This window comes from Podarcis cretensis, assembly GCF_951804945.1.
Source record: "Podarcis cretensis genome assembly, chromosome: 1".
In the NCBI taxonomy this organism is placed as follows: Eukaryota; Metazoa; Chordata; class Lepidosauria; order Squamata; family Lacertidae; genus Podarcis; species Podarcis cretensis.
Window position 1 is genome coordinate 24891424 of NC_137170.1, and position 17204 is coordinate 24908627.

The 17204-nt window shown below is 44.8% G+C and overlaps 1 protein-coding gene and 1 pseudogene across 8 annotated transcripts in view; one reads left to right on the forward strand and one right to left on the reverse strand.

Annotated features, from left to right (window-relative positions):
• FOXN3 (forkhead box N3) overlaps positions 1-17204 on the forward strand; it is a 193329-nt gene that overhangs the window by 76425 nt on the left and 99700 nt on the right. The gene's annotated exons all lie outside the window — the stretch shown is intronic.
• The window catches only part of LOC307200700 (lysosomal enzyme trafficking factor pseudogene), a 31723-nt pseudogene that overhangs the window by 12539 nt on the left and 1980 nt on the right, over positions 1-17204 (reverse strand). Inside the window, exon 2 of the transcript XR_013843995.1 lies at positions 13419-13452. The product of XR_013843995.1 is annotated as a lysosomal enzyme trafficking factor pseudogene (transcript). The remainder of the gene's footprint in view (positions 1-13418; positions 13453-17204) is intronic.

The window sequence follows — 17204 nt, forward strand, 5'->3', positions numbered from 1 at the left end:
CTAGTTTGTCCTTGTAGACAGCTGTCCTGGTGTTTCCTTAAACACCACAGAAGTGGAGCTGTTCTTCTGCTCCTCACGTGGTTCTCTCAGTTTTGATCCGCCGCCATTCAAAAAATGCAAGGAAGAAAGTTTGTTTGTGGTGCAAAGAAAATTTCCAGAGCTGTTTCACATAAACAGTAGAGCGGTATCCATAGTCCTCATTTTGCCCCTTGGTGGGTAAGCCGTTATTAGTGTGCAGAAGGTGTTAGGTTCAGTTCCTGACATCTCCAGGTAATGCTCGTTCAGGCGAGGGGGGAAGGCTCCTGTCTGAGACTTTGGAGAACCATTGACAGTGTTGACAGTGCTGAGTTGAATGATCTGGTGGTCTTATGTGGCATGTGTCAAGTTTCCTGTTTAGAAGTTTATGGGTGGCATTCGCCCAACGTACACGGTCAGAAGAAGTACTGCACAAGGACTTATGCTTGTGCAACAGGGTCCCCCGCATCATGTCTCCCCCGAAATTGGCTGAGGGGGAAGCAGTCAGTGCTCTTTTCTGCGTGTTTTTCGCAAAGGACTTATCTGCTCCCATTTTAAAAAAGAACATTTAGGAGGAATATGGTCCACTCTACACCCTTTCCAAGACCAGAACAAATGTAATTCTAATTGTGTGGTTGGCAAATCCATCTGTGTTACAGAAACGAGTCCTCCCAATTTTCATTGGGACCACAGCTCATGGTCTCTCTTTCCCCAGCTGAAATCCTGATGAAAATTGTGCCGCAAATGGGTTGCTTAGCCTTAGGGAAAATACTCCCTTGGGGTCGACGGGAACTTCCCTGCCCCACCAGGTTAATTGCAGTGCTGCAGTGGGAGTAGGTAGGTTTGCGACTGGGGAAAACAAAACTTCTACTCCCCTTGTGCTGGGATTTTGATGTAAAGCTGTTTCTTTTTGCCTAGTATTAAATTTTAAAACACATGTATACACCCCAGGTCTGATTGCTACCCAAGCGATTAGAGTGCAGTAAGCCCACAACTTACCGTATTTTTTGCTCTATAAGACTCACTTTTCCCCTCCTAAAAAGTAAGGGAAAATGTGTGTGCATCTTATGGAGCAAATGCAGGCTGCACAGCTATCACAGAAGCCAGAACAGCAAGAGGGATTTCTGCTTTCACTGCGCAGCGATCCCTCTTGCTGTTCTGGCTTCTGAGATTCAGAATATTTTTTTTCTTGTTTTCTTCTTCCAAAACCTAGGTGCCTCTTGTGGTCTGGTGCGTCTTATAGAGCAAAAAATACGGTACATGGGGGTTACGTTCTGGGGATCGTGCCTAAAGTCAGAATCGCATAAAGTCGAAACACATTGGGTGCAATGACAGGTGGGATTGCCAAATTCTTTTTTCCTGGACATTCACCCCCTTTCTGACCTTTAAAAAAATCGTTTAACATACACACACACACCAGCAAAAATAAAGCTTGTAAAACTGAAAGTTCACAAGTTAAATGTGCATAAGTTGTGGGCTTACTGTAATGTTTAGTTTGGAAAAGGGTCGTGCAACTGTTGCCCTTCTCTGGTTGGTACTGGGTGTTTGAAGACCTGATCCTGTTCCTACCTTGCACATAAAAGTCTTGATCCTAGCTGGTTCTTGTTAGATAAATGTTACACAAAAATGACAAGCCTTTCTGCGATTGCAGTTCCAGAGGAATTCAGTTATTTCCGTCAGTATGTGTACCATTTGCCTCTGCCTGCGTTGCAAACTGTAGAGATTTAAAACACATACAGGCTAAACCACTATTCTGTAACATACTGTTTCCACCATTATTGCCTTACCTGCTTGGTGTTGTTGGATATAAAAAAGCACTTGGCTTCAGGTGGTGAGGGGTAGGTCTAGATGTTGGCCAAGCATCACTTTCGATTGCTGATGGCTGGCGCTCTTCCCTTTTACTGAATACAGTTATGGGCATGTTATGGTATCCAGAGGAGGAGGAAGGAGAGCCAGTGTGGTGTAATGGTTAAGAGTGTTGGACTATGACCTGGGGGAGCAGAGTTTGCACCCCCCACTCAGCCTCACTCACTCCACTGGGTGACCTTGGGCCAGTCACCATGTCCTGGCCTAACCTACCTCACAGGGTTGTTGTGAGGATGAAAGGGAGAGGAGGTGAACCATGTACACTTCCTTGAGCTCCTTGGAATATAAAGCTGGTGTATGTATGTATGTAAAAATAAATAAATAAATAAATAAATAAATAAGAGAGCCATAGTTGTGTTGGTAAACTGTGTGCTTGTAGTAGTGCTGCCCTTTTTCGTAGGAATTTAGGAAAGTGCCTTATGCCAGGGCACACATCTAGCTTTGATAGCACAGTTGATTAGAGTGTGGAGCTGACAACACCAAGGTTTCAGGTTGAATTCCCCATAAGGGTCAGCTGTATATTCCTGTATTGCATGGAGTTGGATACTAGATGATCCCCAGGGTCCCTCTCAGCTCTATGATTCTATGAGTTATCCTGTTCTATGAGCCCAACATTGCCTACTCTGACTGGCAGACAGGACGTGGGTAGCGCTGTGGTTTAAACCACTTGCCAATAGGAAGGTCGGCGGTTTGAATCCCCACAACGGGGTGAGCTCCCATTGCTCGGTCCCTGCTCCTGCCAACCTAGCAGCTTGAAAGCACGCCAGTGCAAGTAGATAAGTAGGTACCGTTGCGGCAGGAAGGTAAACAGTGTTTTTGTGCGCTCTGGCACTCATCATAGTGTTCCGTTGCGCCAGAAGCGGTTTAGTCCTGCTGGCCACATGACCCGGAAAGCTGTCTGTGGACAAACGCCGGCTCCCTCGGCCTGAAGCAAGATAAGCGCTACACCCCATAGTCTCCTTTGACTGAACTTAACCATCCAGGGGTCCTTTACCTTTTACCTTAGCCTCTGACTGGCAGTGGCTCTCCAGGGTTTTGGGCAGAGGGTCTGATTGGCAATGCCTTTTTTAGTGAGCCACTTGGGAGGAGGGGAGCCTGTTGCTCTGGGATGTTCCTCTCGGATGGGGAAAGCTGGCATCCATTGAGGGTCTTGGTTTTGGTTCTCAGCAGTTCACTTGCTGCCCCCATCCCCTTATGCTAGAGTAGTGCAGAGGCCGTGGTATCGCTGCTCACTAATGCTCAGTTTGTTCACCCAGGACCAAAGACCCAGGAGTTAGTTTTCAATCAAAGGTCTAAAGCTATGAGCTGAAAAGTACCATTTCCCCACAAAAGTAGTCCTGCTAATGCCTGCGTGCTTGCAAACCTTGCTCCTGGCTGCCACAGAAATTTTGCCTCTAGCTATTGGAACTGAAGCAGTGTCTCTCTTCCCTCAAGCTATAGCTGAGTTCTTAATTTCTTCTGCTTCGTCATAGGGAGAGCCACCGGTAGCAGAAACACTGATGTGGTTTAAAGGCATGAATGTATTTATTACACCTGATGCCTTTCCCTCCAAGGAGATTAGGGCAGGGTTCAGGGTTCAAAATGATCAAGGGGGATGGATTCAGGACAGATAAAAGAAAGCACTGCTTCACGGAGCGTATCGTTAAACTACAGAACTTGCTCTCATGCATAGCTGTCAACTTACAGATTTGAAAATAAAGGACCAGCAGCCTCAAAAATAAGGGATCGCAGCCAAAATAAGGGATTTTAGTCAACCAGCAGCCAAACGAAGCCTCAAGCAGTGGTTCCCACAGCGCAGCAACCTGGCAAAGGGGATGCAGCAAGGAAAACCACCGTCACCTTTCCGCTGGGAAGCGCTGAGCAAAGGCGAGTCCCCAGGCAACGCGGCTAATTTGATTGCCACAAGGCATGCAAGCTCCACCCCCCAGTCGTTCTTAGACTCCTTATTGGGTGAGCAACGCAGCCAAGCAACGCAGTTGGAGCCTCCCTCCTCCCTGGCCAGCAGGGAGGGAGGGAGAGGAGCTGCTTCTTTTGAAACCCGTGAAATTTAAGGGACATCATCAATAAGGGACAGCAATGGGACATGGCGCTGGGATAAGGGACTTTCCCGCCAAATAAGGGACAGTTGACAGCTATGCTCTCATGGGAGCCAGTGATGGTCACCAACCTGGATAGCTTGAAAATAGGATTGGACAAATTCATGGAGGATAAGGCTGTCAAAGGCCTACTAGCTGTGATGGCTATGCTCTGCCTCTGCCAGTAATGCTTCTGAATGCTAGCTGCTGGAAACCACAAGAGGAGAGAGTGCTTTTCTGCTTATGTCCTGCTTTGAGGGCATATGGATGACCACTGTGAGATCAGGACACTGGACTAGAGAGGCCAATGGTTGTTTATCTTCGCAGCAACCCTGCGAGGTAGGTTGGGAATGAGAGATAGTGGCTGGTCCATGGTCCTTGGTTGAGTGGAGATTTCAACTCAGAGCTTCCCACGCCTCAGACATTCTGACCACCACCACCACCCCAACCTGGCTTTCCAAACGATAGCCAAGCTTGTAAGACAATATGAAACTTGGCTTCAGTTTTGAAATAAGCTACAAGCTTTTATGATGCGTCAAAGTCTGTGGGGAATAGAAGTATCCAAGTGCGTCCAGGATTGTGTTCCCAGTCTAGGCCCGAAATAGTGTGTGAACTAGGTCATATTCATATTGGATATTGCTCATTTCCAATGTTTGTACTTGTCTGGTACTACTGTCCACTTTAAAAAAAATTAATTCTGCGAAACCTATATAGACTGCATCAAGGGAAGTATGCCTAAAAGGCTTGGCTTGGTTCAGTCTCCCTTCCTTCCCCTCCTAATTTTGCAAGATATATGTGTAAAAGGGACCCCTGACCATTAGGTCCAGTTGTGACCGACTCTGGGGTTGCGCGCTAATCTCGCTCTATAGGCCAAGGGAGCCGGTGTTTGTCCGCAGACAGCTTCCGGGTCATGTGGCCAGCATGACTAAGCCGCTGCTGGCGAACCAGAGCAGCACACGGAAACGCCGTTTACCTTCCCGCCGGAGCGGTACCTATTTATCTACTCGCTCTTTGATGTGCTTTGGAACTGCTAGGTTGGCAGGAGCTGGGACTGAGCAACGGGAGCTCACCCCATCGCGGGGATTCAAACTGCCGATCTTCTGATCAGCAAGTCCTAGGCTCTGTGGTTTAACCCACAGCGCCACCCGCGTCCCTAAGATATATGTGTAGTAGAGGACAATATTAAATGTAGGGGTGTGTTGGAAGAGAATTTATATGCAGGAAGAACATCAAGGAAGAGGCTATTTACTAAGGCACCACGGGCCATAAAGGGATGAAGGAGCTTGATCAAATTTGCTTGGGGAAAAACTCCATCGCAAGCACATGGACTCTATCAGCCTTTTCCAACCTGGTGCCCTCCAGATGTTTTGGACTCTAATTCCCACCCCGCTTTCTGGACTTCCTTCCCCAACCATTAGCCATCCTGACTGGGGCTGATGGGCGTTGCAGTCCAAGACATCTGAAGAGCCCTAGGTTGCGGGTAGGCTGGAGTATATGAGTGCTTTGTCTTGGCATTCAGTAGAGTGAGAAATTATCTGTTGACAAAGGCTTGGCCTCCTGTTTGCTGGACACCTGACACTTCGCTTCTGCCTAATGTTTTCCCTCTGCATGTTGTGAAAACTTCCTGAGTGCTGCCGATGGGAACTTGCCCCAGGTATACCTTAGAAAATGCGCAAGGCGATTTGGTGGCTCATCTGAGTAGACTTTCTTTATGTACTTAAGGCATGACTGGGTTTTTTAAAAATCCCTTTAAACATTTGTAATACAGGAAGTGGCAAAATTAAAATGAGGATCTCATTTGTTCTCCTGATATCAGTATTTGTTATCTTCAGAGAGTCTTGAAATAGTCAGCTGTGTTTGTAAGGTGGAAGTGCAGTGTATTTTAGGTTGGAAACCTATACACACCTGCATGTCAGTAAGGCTGAGTGCACCCACCATCCATTTAAAGGACATGATTTCCCCCAAAGACTTGGATCTTCATTTAACAAATTTACTGGCAGGGTCAGAAACACAGTTGGTTAAGCAGCAGCAGCAGCATCAACAATGGTTGAACGGCTCTCCAAAAAAGAGAGAAAAGCTTACAGGGACATGGGACATTGCAAAGTCAGGCCATTGGATCATCTAGCTCAATATTGTCTCCTAAATATTCTCTAAGAACTTGTCCACACTTCTGCTTTTCCTGCTGCTTTCCCCCCGGGAAAACCCGCTCGTAACTGAATTCATTTGCTGAATTGGAGCAAATGTCAATTGGGTGTTCTGCAGATTGACGTCTGCTCCGATTCAGCGGTAACAAGCAGATTTCCCCGGGGAAAGCAATGGAGCAAACAGAAAACCACTCAGACCCGTGCCTGGAAGCATGGGACAAGTGGAAAACCTCTCGGACCTGTGCTTTCTAGGTATTAGGCGAGCGGAAGTGTGGAAGAGCCCCCGCTCTTGAAGTCTTTAAGGGCAAAGGGGTCAGGGATCCTCTTCCACAAGATACCACTTTCTTAATTTGTAGGTTCGCCTGCCAGCATTCTTACTCCACTGAACTTCCCTGAACTTCCAAAGAATCAAGGAAAATGTGTCTGTGATGTAATTTTGCATAACTATTCAGAAGCACCCTCCCACCAATTGGCGCTTGCAACTGGCTTTTATGAAATGGTTTGTGGAGGTGGCATTCGGAGTAGAAGGCAAGCATTGTTTTGTTGTGCGTGTGTGTGGTGTTTTCCATTTTTTCATAGTCTCCTTATTTAAAAAGCACACTTTGTTCCTCTGCGCAAGTTACAGTGTGTTACTACTGCTGATTTAGATAAAAAGGCACCTGGTTTTTTCTTCTTAATAAAAACACTTATTGGAAAGTTATTTTACATTGTCTAAAATGTTGTGTTAATAACTGTGTGACGGAGCTTACAGACAGTCCCACTCCTATTAAGAATGCTTGAAAGGAGTGTAGAAAATCTATTGACTGCGTGAGCACTTTATAATTTGTATGTGCCATTACAGGAGATTGAAATGGCATGTAACTGGGGGTAATGGTTGGCAATTCATTTGTTTTTCTTTAGGAATTCTTCTGCGATTTTATTTGTTCTGTATTAGAAAAATCACAGACATATTTTGCTGAATTCAAATGAATATCTGTTTTTAAAAGATATAAATACCTTAGTTGCTTTGGGCAGCCTCAGCATTGATATCATATGAGGGCCTCAACAATTGCTTGAGAAATAGGTCCAATTTATTTTTGTGTGCCTTACTTCTAATTAAACACCCTCCAGATTGTAGCTTGAGAGAGAATGCAGGCTGCAGTCTTTGAGCAGTGTTATCCAAACATAGGAAGAATAACTACAGTCAAACCTCGAGTTGAATGTGCTTCGGGTTGAGTGCGTTCGAATTGCGCTCTGCGGCAACCCGGAAGTAACGGAGCACATTACTTCCGGGTTTCCGCGTTCGCGCAGACGCTCAAAATGACGTCATGCGTGGAAGCGGCGACATGCGCCATTGCGTCTTGCGTTCTGTTCGGGATGCGAACGGGGCTCCGGAACGGATCCCGTTTGCATCCCAAGGTACCACGCTACTTTGGAAGCGAGTACTGTACAGTCATACCTTGGAAGTTGAACGGAATCCGTTCCGGAAGTCGGTTCGACTTCCAAAACATTTGTAAACCAAAGCTCGACTTCCAATTGGCTGCAGGAAGGTCGTGCAGCCAATCGGAAGCCCCATCACACATTCGGCTTCCAAAAATAGTTCGCAAACTGGAACAGTCACTTCCAGGTTTGTTGTGTTCAGGAGCCAGAACATTTGAGAACTAAACTGTTTGAAAACCAAGGTATGACTGTAGTTTGTAGACTGCAGATCAGTTGCCTTCAGCATAATAGTACCAAACTCTGTTGTCTTAATAGGTTACCAATGTAGATTTCCCAGTTTACTGTTTATAGAAGCAGAAGTTGGTCGAAACTTCACATTTTAGAAATTCTAAACGATGGCGACTTGACTATTCGAAATTCAAAATATCGCTAAAGAAAGGATAACTGCAACTCTTTCATGCTGACTGGCAAAAACTGGGTATTGGTTCACAAATGGTGTGAAATCAGGTTGTGAATTTATAAATATACCCTACATTCTATAGTGTCCAGTACCAAATTATTGTACCATTCGGTTTGTGATATGCTGGTCCCCCACTACTCCCACCCACCCAAGCTTTTAAGGCATCGCAGAATGAAAGATCTCTTTCTTGCTCGACTGATGGAACTCAAGTGCGGAAGAGATTGCTGGAAGGAAAGCATGTTTTGCTCCCCCCCCCCCCCGCCTCTTTGAGAATCAGTAGGACAGCGTTGGCTTTTAAGAGAAGCGTTCATCACTGCACAAGTTCCCTTTTGTATGTGGCAAAGCTTCTCTGCCCTTGGCAACCCTGGGCCATGGTTTCACTGATACAACCAGACATAAATGGTCACAGTGGGCCTGATTTGTTGAATTACCACCCTACGGAAATGCTGCCCCCCCCCCCCCCGAGTGCTGGTGTTTCCATGAGTTGCACATGCTAGTGAAGGAAGCCCAAATCCACTCTGGTAATTCTTATTATTTATTTTTTAAAAATCGTTTTCGCATCCTTTCCTTTAGTGAAAAGCAGATGCATTATTTAAGCCAGCATTTCTTCCCCAAAGTGCATTTCTGAGAGATTATTGCATGCCTCAGGTGCGCTGAAAAGCTCAAGGCATCATTTCTTTAAGCATTCAAGAGCCACAATTTCCTACATGCTGCATTGCCCAGAAAGTCTTAATTCAATACAAAATGGATATTGTTATTATTATTTTAAAAGGAGCAGCTGAACAGCCCTGTTGTTGCATTTCTCGTGAAATTGTTATTGGAAAAGCCTTCGCAAATTGGGAAAACTGCTTCAGTGGGAAAGTCTTTCCATAACTGAGATGAAGGAAGACTGCAATAATGCAGAGTGGTGTAATCCTCTGCTGACTTTTGGCCTATTAATGGCTCTCAGTTGTACTCCCCAACCTCTCCTTTTTGGATTTGGTGTGCCAGTAAGGTTAGCTTTTATGGCAGCTGTGGCGCAGTCAATACGATTAGGGGCCACAAACTGCTCTTCCCTTAAAATCTCGGAATGGTGAATAAGCTCAGCCGGTGGATTCATGTTCTCATAGCAACCCTCTAATGTGCTCCCATCACCAGATGCATGGCCAAAATTTTCACAGCTGAATGCCTGAAGTCAATGGGGGACCAAAGTGGTTAGCGTCTCTGAATAATCCATCTGGCTGCTCTGTTTTGATGATTAAATGTGTGTTTCGGTTCTGCAGACGCCCATGAAAATTTTGGATGCCTGGTTTCCAAAATGTCAGTCAGAAGGCACAGTATGGCTTCACTTAGCTGAATGGCTTGTGAGACAATATCTACAACATGCAGATAATCAGAAGTTCATGCCTCCTTGTAGGGCATTATGACATGGAGCGCTGGAGATGGCGGGTGGAGCATGCATTGAATTAAGAAGTAGGAATATCAGCTAGTTTGGGGTGATTTTTTAATGCCTTAGGAGCCAATATAAAACACAGTTCTGTAAGTAGGGTTGAGCTTTATATCAGCATAGAGTTTGCTTAGGATGGAGCAGGTAGACCAGGAGCCCTCCAGCTGGTCTACAACTTCCATCAGTTCTAGCCAGCAAAGCCAGTGGCCATAGATGATAGGAGTCATAGCCCAAAACATCTGGAACACACAGAATGGAGGAAGGCTGATACAAAATTTGTTTGTGGCCTTTCAAATATAGTTAAATTTGTATAGGGAAGTTATACCATTGACCCTAATGTGCACACACTCTTTAAATTTGATTGAAATAGATGTGCATACTTACTATTTCTTGACGTGAAAATACTGTGTGTTTATGAGAGAGAGACAGAGAAGCAAGTTAAGCATTTGATTAAAAAATATTTTGGAAGCAGGTAAAGTTTGGCAGAGGAAATTGACTTATCAGCTATTACTCCTGGATGTTGTAGTAAAAACTAGATTCTGGAGTAGGTGAAAATCTGGCACAAACTAACCCCTGTGTGCGGTTGTCCACACCAATACGACATGCCTTTATTGCTTCAACTCAATTGTATAGGTTTCAGAGAAGGAGCGCTGAATGAGTTTGTGACTGTTGGACTTTAGGTTTGCTTTCAGTTCTTCAGCTGCTGTGTTGGGTGTGCCAGACTGGGACATGGACCAACCTAAATTAAATTGCACCTAGAATCCAATCATTTTCTTTTGTTCCCCCCCTTTTTGGGGGGGACAAAGGTAAGGTGGGGGAGGTAATGCAGAACAATGGTAGTGTTGAGAGAAGTAGAAGGATATCATTGTTCTACAGTGGGCTGGTTCGCATGACATGGCAAGCTAAACTATGAGTAACTGTGACCCCCTTGTAGTTAGGGAGGAGAGCTTAGCCACAAGCCTGGATTCGAATAACATGCTAAGCCCAAACCTTGGTTTAGCTCAGCATGGCTCAGGATTAAAAGGGACCCGTAGTTTGTCTTTCTGTGTCATACGACCCAGGCCGTAGAGTCTGATGGAGGATGCTCTCGTAGGCCTGCTTTTCTGCAGATGGGGTTTTGCTGCTCTTGATTTCTTCCTGAAAGCTGGCTTCCCCTGCCCAACCCCCAACCCCCCAACCCAACCCCCCAAATGTTTTTTTACATCATTTGATCTTTGTGGCCACTTTGAACAATGATTGTAATGAGGTAGCGAGATAAAAATATTTTAAATGGTTAAATAAATAGACAGTAAATTCCATGATTGTAGGAGGTTGGGGTTAAAGGTGGACCCCACTCTCTCTCAAAAAAAAAGGGGGGAAAAAAAAGCTGTGGGCAACTGGCATTATGTGCTTGATAAAACTGTGATGTTTTGAAGCTCACATATTTTCAAGCGCACCTTCCCTACATTGTTGAAACATACTGCTGGGCGCCACAATGAGCTGTAAAGCTTCCTGATGTTGTTCTGCAGCATACACAATACTGGTTTGAAACTTATACATACATATATATATATATATATATGTATGTATATATATATATATATATATATATATATATATATATATATATATGGGGTATGTGAAGCAGCTTTTAGGGCCTTGGGATTTAGCTAAAACTTTTTAAAGATTTGAGAGACCGGGGCAAGGGGGGGTGATGAGGAGGGGGTGATACATCATTGTAGCAAAATATTTTTTTCCCCCTGTCTTAAATTCACCATCTGGGCATTTCACATTTGTAATATTATTTCTCTGAGCATATGCAAACTGGCGAGAGAAACGTAGTTAAGGTGCCAAGCTTCTTGAGGTTGCCAGCTCTAAATTTCAAGTAGCAAAGGCATAATGTGGAGCTGTAATACCAAGAGGATTTGGCAGAGCCACAGAGGAAACGATATGTGACTTTGTGCTTAAACATCATATTCCATGGGGCTGATCACTTTTGTCTGTTTCGGCATCTTTTGGGGGGCAGGGGTGTGTGGCACTGAGGATCCCATCAAAATTATTTTGCTATTGCCATCTGAAGTGGAACCCATTGTTAGGATGCACATCCTAAAAGATACCGCCTGATGCTAAATATGTTTTTAAAAGGTAAAGGGACCCCTGACCATTAGGTCCAATTGTGACCGACTCTGGGGTTGCGGCGCTCATCTTGCTTTACTGGCCAAGGGAGCCGGCATACAGCTTCCAGGTCATGTGGCCAGCATGACTAAGCCGCTTCTGGCAAACCAGAGCAGCGCACGGAAATGCCGTTTACCTTCCCGCCAGAGTTGTACCTATTTATCTACTTGCACTTTGACGTGCTTTCGAACAGCTAGGTTGGCAGGAGCAGGGACCGAGCAACAGGAACTCACCCCATCATGGGGATTCGAACCGGCGACCTTCTGATCGGCAAGTCCTAGGCTCTGTGGTTTAACCCCCAGCGCCAGCAGTGTGCTTAGCATCACAGCCTTAACCTGTCTTTCTGCAATTTGATGCTTTTGTTTGATTCTCAGTGAATAAAACCAAACTATTGTTGCCCTTCTGTCTCCTGAACATCTCCAGGACTCGCATAATATTCCTACATGCTAAAGCAGATATGTACCATGGGTCCCAAATCATGCTGGAAACAGTATATGGGTCTGAAGCCCTGTTCTACTTAAGGCATGGCCAGTTCCTGTCCAATCAGAGAAGGAGATACTGTAGTGGTCAACAGGTTGGGCTACGACTGGCAAGACACAGATTCAAATCCCCCACTCACCCATGAAGTTTGGGCCAGTCACTATCTCTTGTCCTAAGCTTCCTTGCAGGATTGTTGTGAGGTCATACCATCTTGAGTTGGGTGGGTCATAAGTGCAATTAGTAATAATAATCTTCTGCCACAGCTGAGGGTGATTCATTGTGTAAGGGAAAACTTCAGGCAGATCTGAACTTAGCATCGTGGTCCTAAACATTCTGTGCCAGGGCTATGTGTTCTTGCCCATGTGTTAAAAAGAAAATACAGTTCTGATCCCAAGCGACAGAAATTCTGACCCAATTCTTGGTCATATAATTTGTCTACATTATGCCAACTGACCATAAATTTACATTTTCTGGCATATTTCTTTTTTCTTGCATGATTTTGCTACTTAGGATTATTCAGTTACCTCCTGCCAGTCTTAGGTTAATCAGCCCAGTTTCCATGCTTGGGTCAGCCTGCTGGGTACACTCTGCTCATCTTAAAGAATGCTGTGCAGGGCTAAAAGGGGGAGGGACCTTGCGCAGAGCGCATTGTGCACAGAAACCCGGGGCTGTTTGTGGGCTGCTAATGCAGTTCCAATGCCTGTTTGTGGAGGAGGACTGAATCCAGTAGCCTCTCCTTCCTCTTGTTCCCAACAGATGCTCAACTCTGACACAGAGCTGGTACTTTCAAATTGATCTTGGTTACCTACCGTATTTTTCGCTCTAGAAGACACACCTTCCCCCTCCTAAAAAGTAAGGGGAAATGTGTGTGCGTCTTATGGAGCGAATGCAGGTGGGAAGCTCTGCTAAGCGCTCCCTTTAAAGAGCCGCTTGGAGCATGTGTGTGGCTCTTCGGGGCTTTCCCCATGAGCCGGGACAGCTAGCGGGATTGCTGCGCTGCGATCCCGCTGGCTGTCCTGGCTTCTGGGATTCAGAATATTTTTTTTTCTTGTTTTCCGCTTCCAAAAACTAGGAGCGTCTTTTGGTCTGGTGCGTCTTATAGCACAAAAATACTGTATAGGGCTGTCTGTTAAGGTCCCAGTAGAATCATAGGATTGTAGGGACCATGAAGAGTCATCTAGTCCAACCCCCTGCAGTGCAGGAACAAATACAGTAGCTTAGTCCTTAATTCAATAACCTGTCTGTGTTCAGCTCCATATGGATTATGAGTGTGTACTGTGCACAAAATTTGAATCCACAATTTAATCTTCCCCTCTTGTATCTGTGAGGATATACCTTTCAGGTAACTTGCTGTAAAAAAAAATTAAAAAGTCACTTACTATTCTGTGACTTGTGCTTTGATCAGGAGACATGCTAAAAAAAAAAATTCACATAAAAATATTGGAACTTGACCATAATAGATATATTTATTTATCACTATAATCCACCACTTTTCTAAGGAGCTTAAGGTGGTGTACAAGGTATACCCCAGACAAATACATGGTTGTAACAACCCTGTGAGGTGGGTTAGGCCAAGACATAGGGACTGACCCAAGAGGGTTTCATGAATGATTGGGATTTTACCTTATCCTACAGTCCTAACCATCATACCACATTGAATTTCAAGTTTCAGTTGACTTTGGTGGAGTTGCAAGCTCCCCAAAATTGTTCGGCCATTTCTGGGACCAAGCAAAGGTGTAAAGGTAAAGGTAAAGGTACCCCTGCCCGTACGGGCCAGTCTTGACAGACTCTGGGGTTGTGCGCCCATCTCACTTAAGAGGCCAGGGGCCAGCGCTGTCCGGAGACACTTCCGGGTCACGTGGCCAGCGTGACATCGCTGCTCTGGCCAGAGCCAGAGCCGCACACGGAAACGCCGTTTACCTTCCCGCTGGTAAGCGGTCCCTATTTATCTACTTGCACCCGGAGGTGCTTTCGAACTGCTAGGTTGGCAGGCGCTGGGACCGAGCAGTGGGAGCGCACCCCGCCGCAGGGATTCGAACCGCCGACCTTTCGATCGGCAAGCCCTAGGCGCTGAGGCTTTTAACCCACAGCGCCACCTCCAGCAAAGGTGTAGTACCAAGGAATTTGTAGCTCAGTGGTAAAAGAAATATGTGAATGTGGAAGGCCCAGGTTCAGTCCCTGACATTTCTGCTTGGCAAATCGTCTCAGGTAGTAGAGCTTCATCAGGCCTTCTGTCAGTCTGATACCTTGGGGACTATGATACCTGTGATACCACTTTAAGAGTCCCGGCTTCCCCCAAAGAACGGTTGGAGTTGTAATTTGTTAAGAGACCCCCTATCTCCCTCACAGAGCCCCAATACCCAGAGTTCCCTTCAAAGAGGGATTGCTTCAGATGAGTAAAAAAATGGATGCAGGCAACTAAGTAAGTTCAAACACGTGGACCAGTAAATGTTTCTGTGGCTATTTGTGAGTTTGGAGCTGTGACGGAGAAAACAACCAGCACCAGTTTTCTTTCATTAATCATTGAAGGACAAGTAAAGCAAATGGATGAATGACTGTAGCAAGGCTTGCAGTGTTGTGCTTGAGGAGTTTGAAACGTTGTGTTGCAAAAGTGATCCGGGAGTTCTTGATCCACTCCATAGGCACTACTTGTTGCCTTGGAGACAAATGTAAACAAAGGGCTCTTCCTTCCCACCCCTTTCCTCACTCTTTATCATAGATGCTGTAGACTTACGGTTTTCGAAGTGTGGTGGAGTATCATGCAAAATGTTGGAAAGGGGTTGATTTAACCTTCAGTTTGCGAGCAAAAGTAAATTACTGTGTCACGAAATGATGCAAGTCTAAAAAGTGTCTCACCAACATGAAATGTTTGGAAAGCTCTGTTTTAGAGAAACCCACATTGGGTCTTACTAATTACAGCATCCTTTTCTAAGTGCTCACAGACCAACTGTTGAATTATCTGTTCTAGGACCTTTCCTGGTACTGATGTCAACCTGGGTCTTCTTTTTAGCTCTTTTTGAAGATGGGAAAAACATTTGTTCACCTCCAGTCCACAAGGACCTTATCTGTTCCTCAAGAATTATCAAAGAGACTCCTTTAGTAGTACCCTTGGGTGCAACTCATCAGGCCCTGGAGATTTGAATTCATTTAAAGTAACCAGCTGTTCACTTACTACCTCTTTTTCTGTCTTGGGCTGCAGCTCCCTCCTTGCATAATTTATTCTGTTATCACCAGGTAGAGCACTGCTTTCCTTTTAAGTGAAGACAGAGGCAAAGTAGGTGTTGAGCAGTTCTCTCTTCTCTCTGTCTCCATCTTTCCCCTGCAGAGGACCTACTACTTGCTTGCCTTCCTCTTGATTCAAACATAGCAGAAGAAACCTATTATTATTATTATTATTATTATTATTATTATTATTAACCTCTCTTGTGAACCTGAGCTCATTCTGAGCTTTGGCCCACCTGACTTTCTCCCTGCAACTAATGGATACTCATGCATACTCTTCCTTCATGATTTCCCATTTCCCCCCCATTTCTTATACGTGCTCTTTTTTAAATTTTGGCTCATCCTCAAGCTCCTTATGCAGCCATCTTTAGATGCTTCAGAGTTTTCTTTCTTGTTAGAATTATCTGTCTTTGTGCCTTCAATATTTCACCTTTAAGAAACTCTGTATTCTCATCCTTTTGTTGTTGTTTAGTCGTTTAGTCGTGTCCGACTCTTTGTGACCCCATGGACCAGAGCACGCCATCTCATCCTTTTAGTGAACCCCTACTAATTTACTCAGTTGAAAGTGATTAGGATTTTTCTCCATGTAAGTACAGAGACCCAAAAAGGCTGTGAATTAATTTTTCATCTTGTTAGCTTCCTTTTTAAACAAGGGCCTTTCCTACCATTGTAAGGTGCTCCTCACTGAGCTTATTTCTTTTGGAATCTTAGATCCCTTTATCATTAAAACCTTATTGTTCATTTAAATAAAATCTCTCCCCCCCCTCTGTCTCTCTATATATATTTAAAATGGCTATACAGTCATACCTTCAGGTTACGAATGGCGCGGGTTGCACGTTTTCGGGTTGTGGACCACGCCGAACTCGGAAGTACTGGAACGGGTTACTTCCGGGTTTTGGTGCATGCGCAGAAGCGCAAAAATGACATCACGTGCATGCGCAGAAGCGCCAAATCGCGTCACACGCATACGCGGCACTACGGGTTGCGAACGTGCCTCCTGCACGGATCATGTTCGCAGCCCGAGGTATGACTGTAAGTTGTTCTGCTTTTCCTTTTTAATGTAAGCCTCCTACCTATGTGTAGGTATATATGTATGTGTGTGTGTTACTTTAAATTCCTTTAAAATACTTTTTAAATCTGTGCTTTTATTAGTGGTTCTGAGAAGCTTTAATACTGCCTCCTCTCCTGAATATTCCCATCCATAATGGTCATTAGAACAACTTGTAACTAAAGATGTGAACCCAGGTTCACTTCTTTCCTCCTTCTCAATCCATTTTCCTTTTCTGTCGTGTCTTTTTATTGTAAGCCAGGGGAAACAGACTGACTTGACTTTATTGTGTTGTATTGCATTGCACTGCACTGCACTGCATTGCACTGCATTGCCTTGTGGTTATTTGTAAGTTGCTTTGGGAGCCTTTTATCAATCCTCCTGACATAGCAAAACCTACCCCAGTTGCCTGCTATATTTCTGTGTTAACTGTCATGCCAAATATTTAATAGACAGGCTGCGGAAGCTGATGCGTCTTGGAATTTTCACCAGCTTATATTCCTTGTATGATATCACAAAAAAAGAATGGCTGTAGTAGCTCTTACTTGTGAACTTTAAGAAAAACGGCTAAGATTTACTCATTGTTAGTTCACATGGCTATTGAGTGCACAGCCCATCATTTCAGGTTATTCTAGTTTCACTCTAGTTTACTTGTAGTAAAGTGGTGCTCTTTAAGTACTGATTTCGATCATAGGTTTATTAGCGATGCCCTCAGCCATTACCCGTAGTGGAATGCTTGGATGGTTGCCTTGCCAAAGTAAGATAGAGTCATCTGTATGAATTGTAATTGATTTGGGGATGGAAGGGAAACATTCCCTACGCAAACCTTCCTGACTGACCTGATCTGGGAGTCCCTGAAAAGTTGTAATTCCTTCTAATGACGGTGGCACATTCC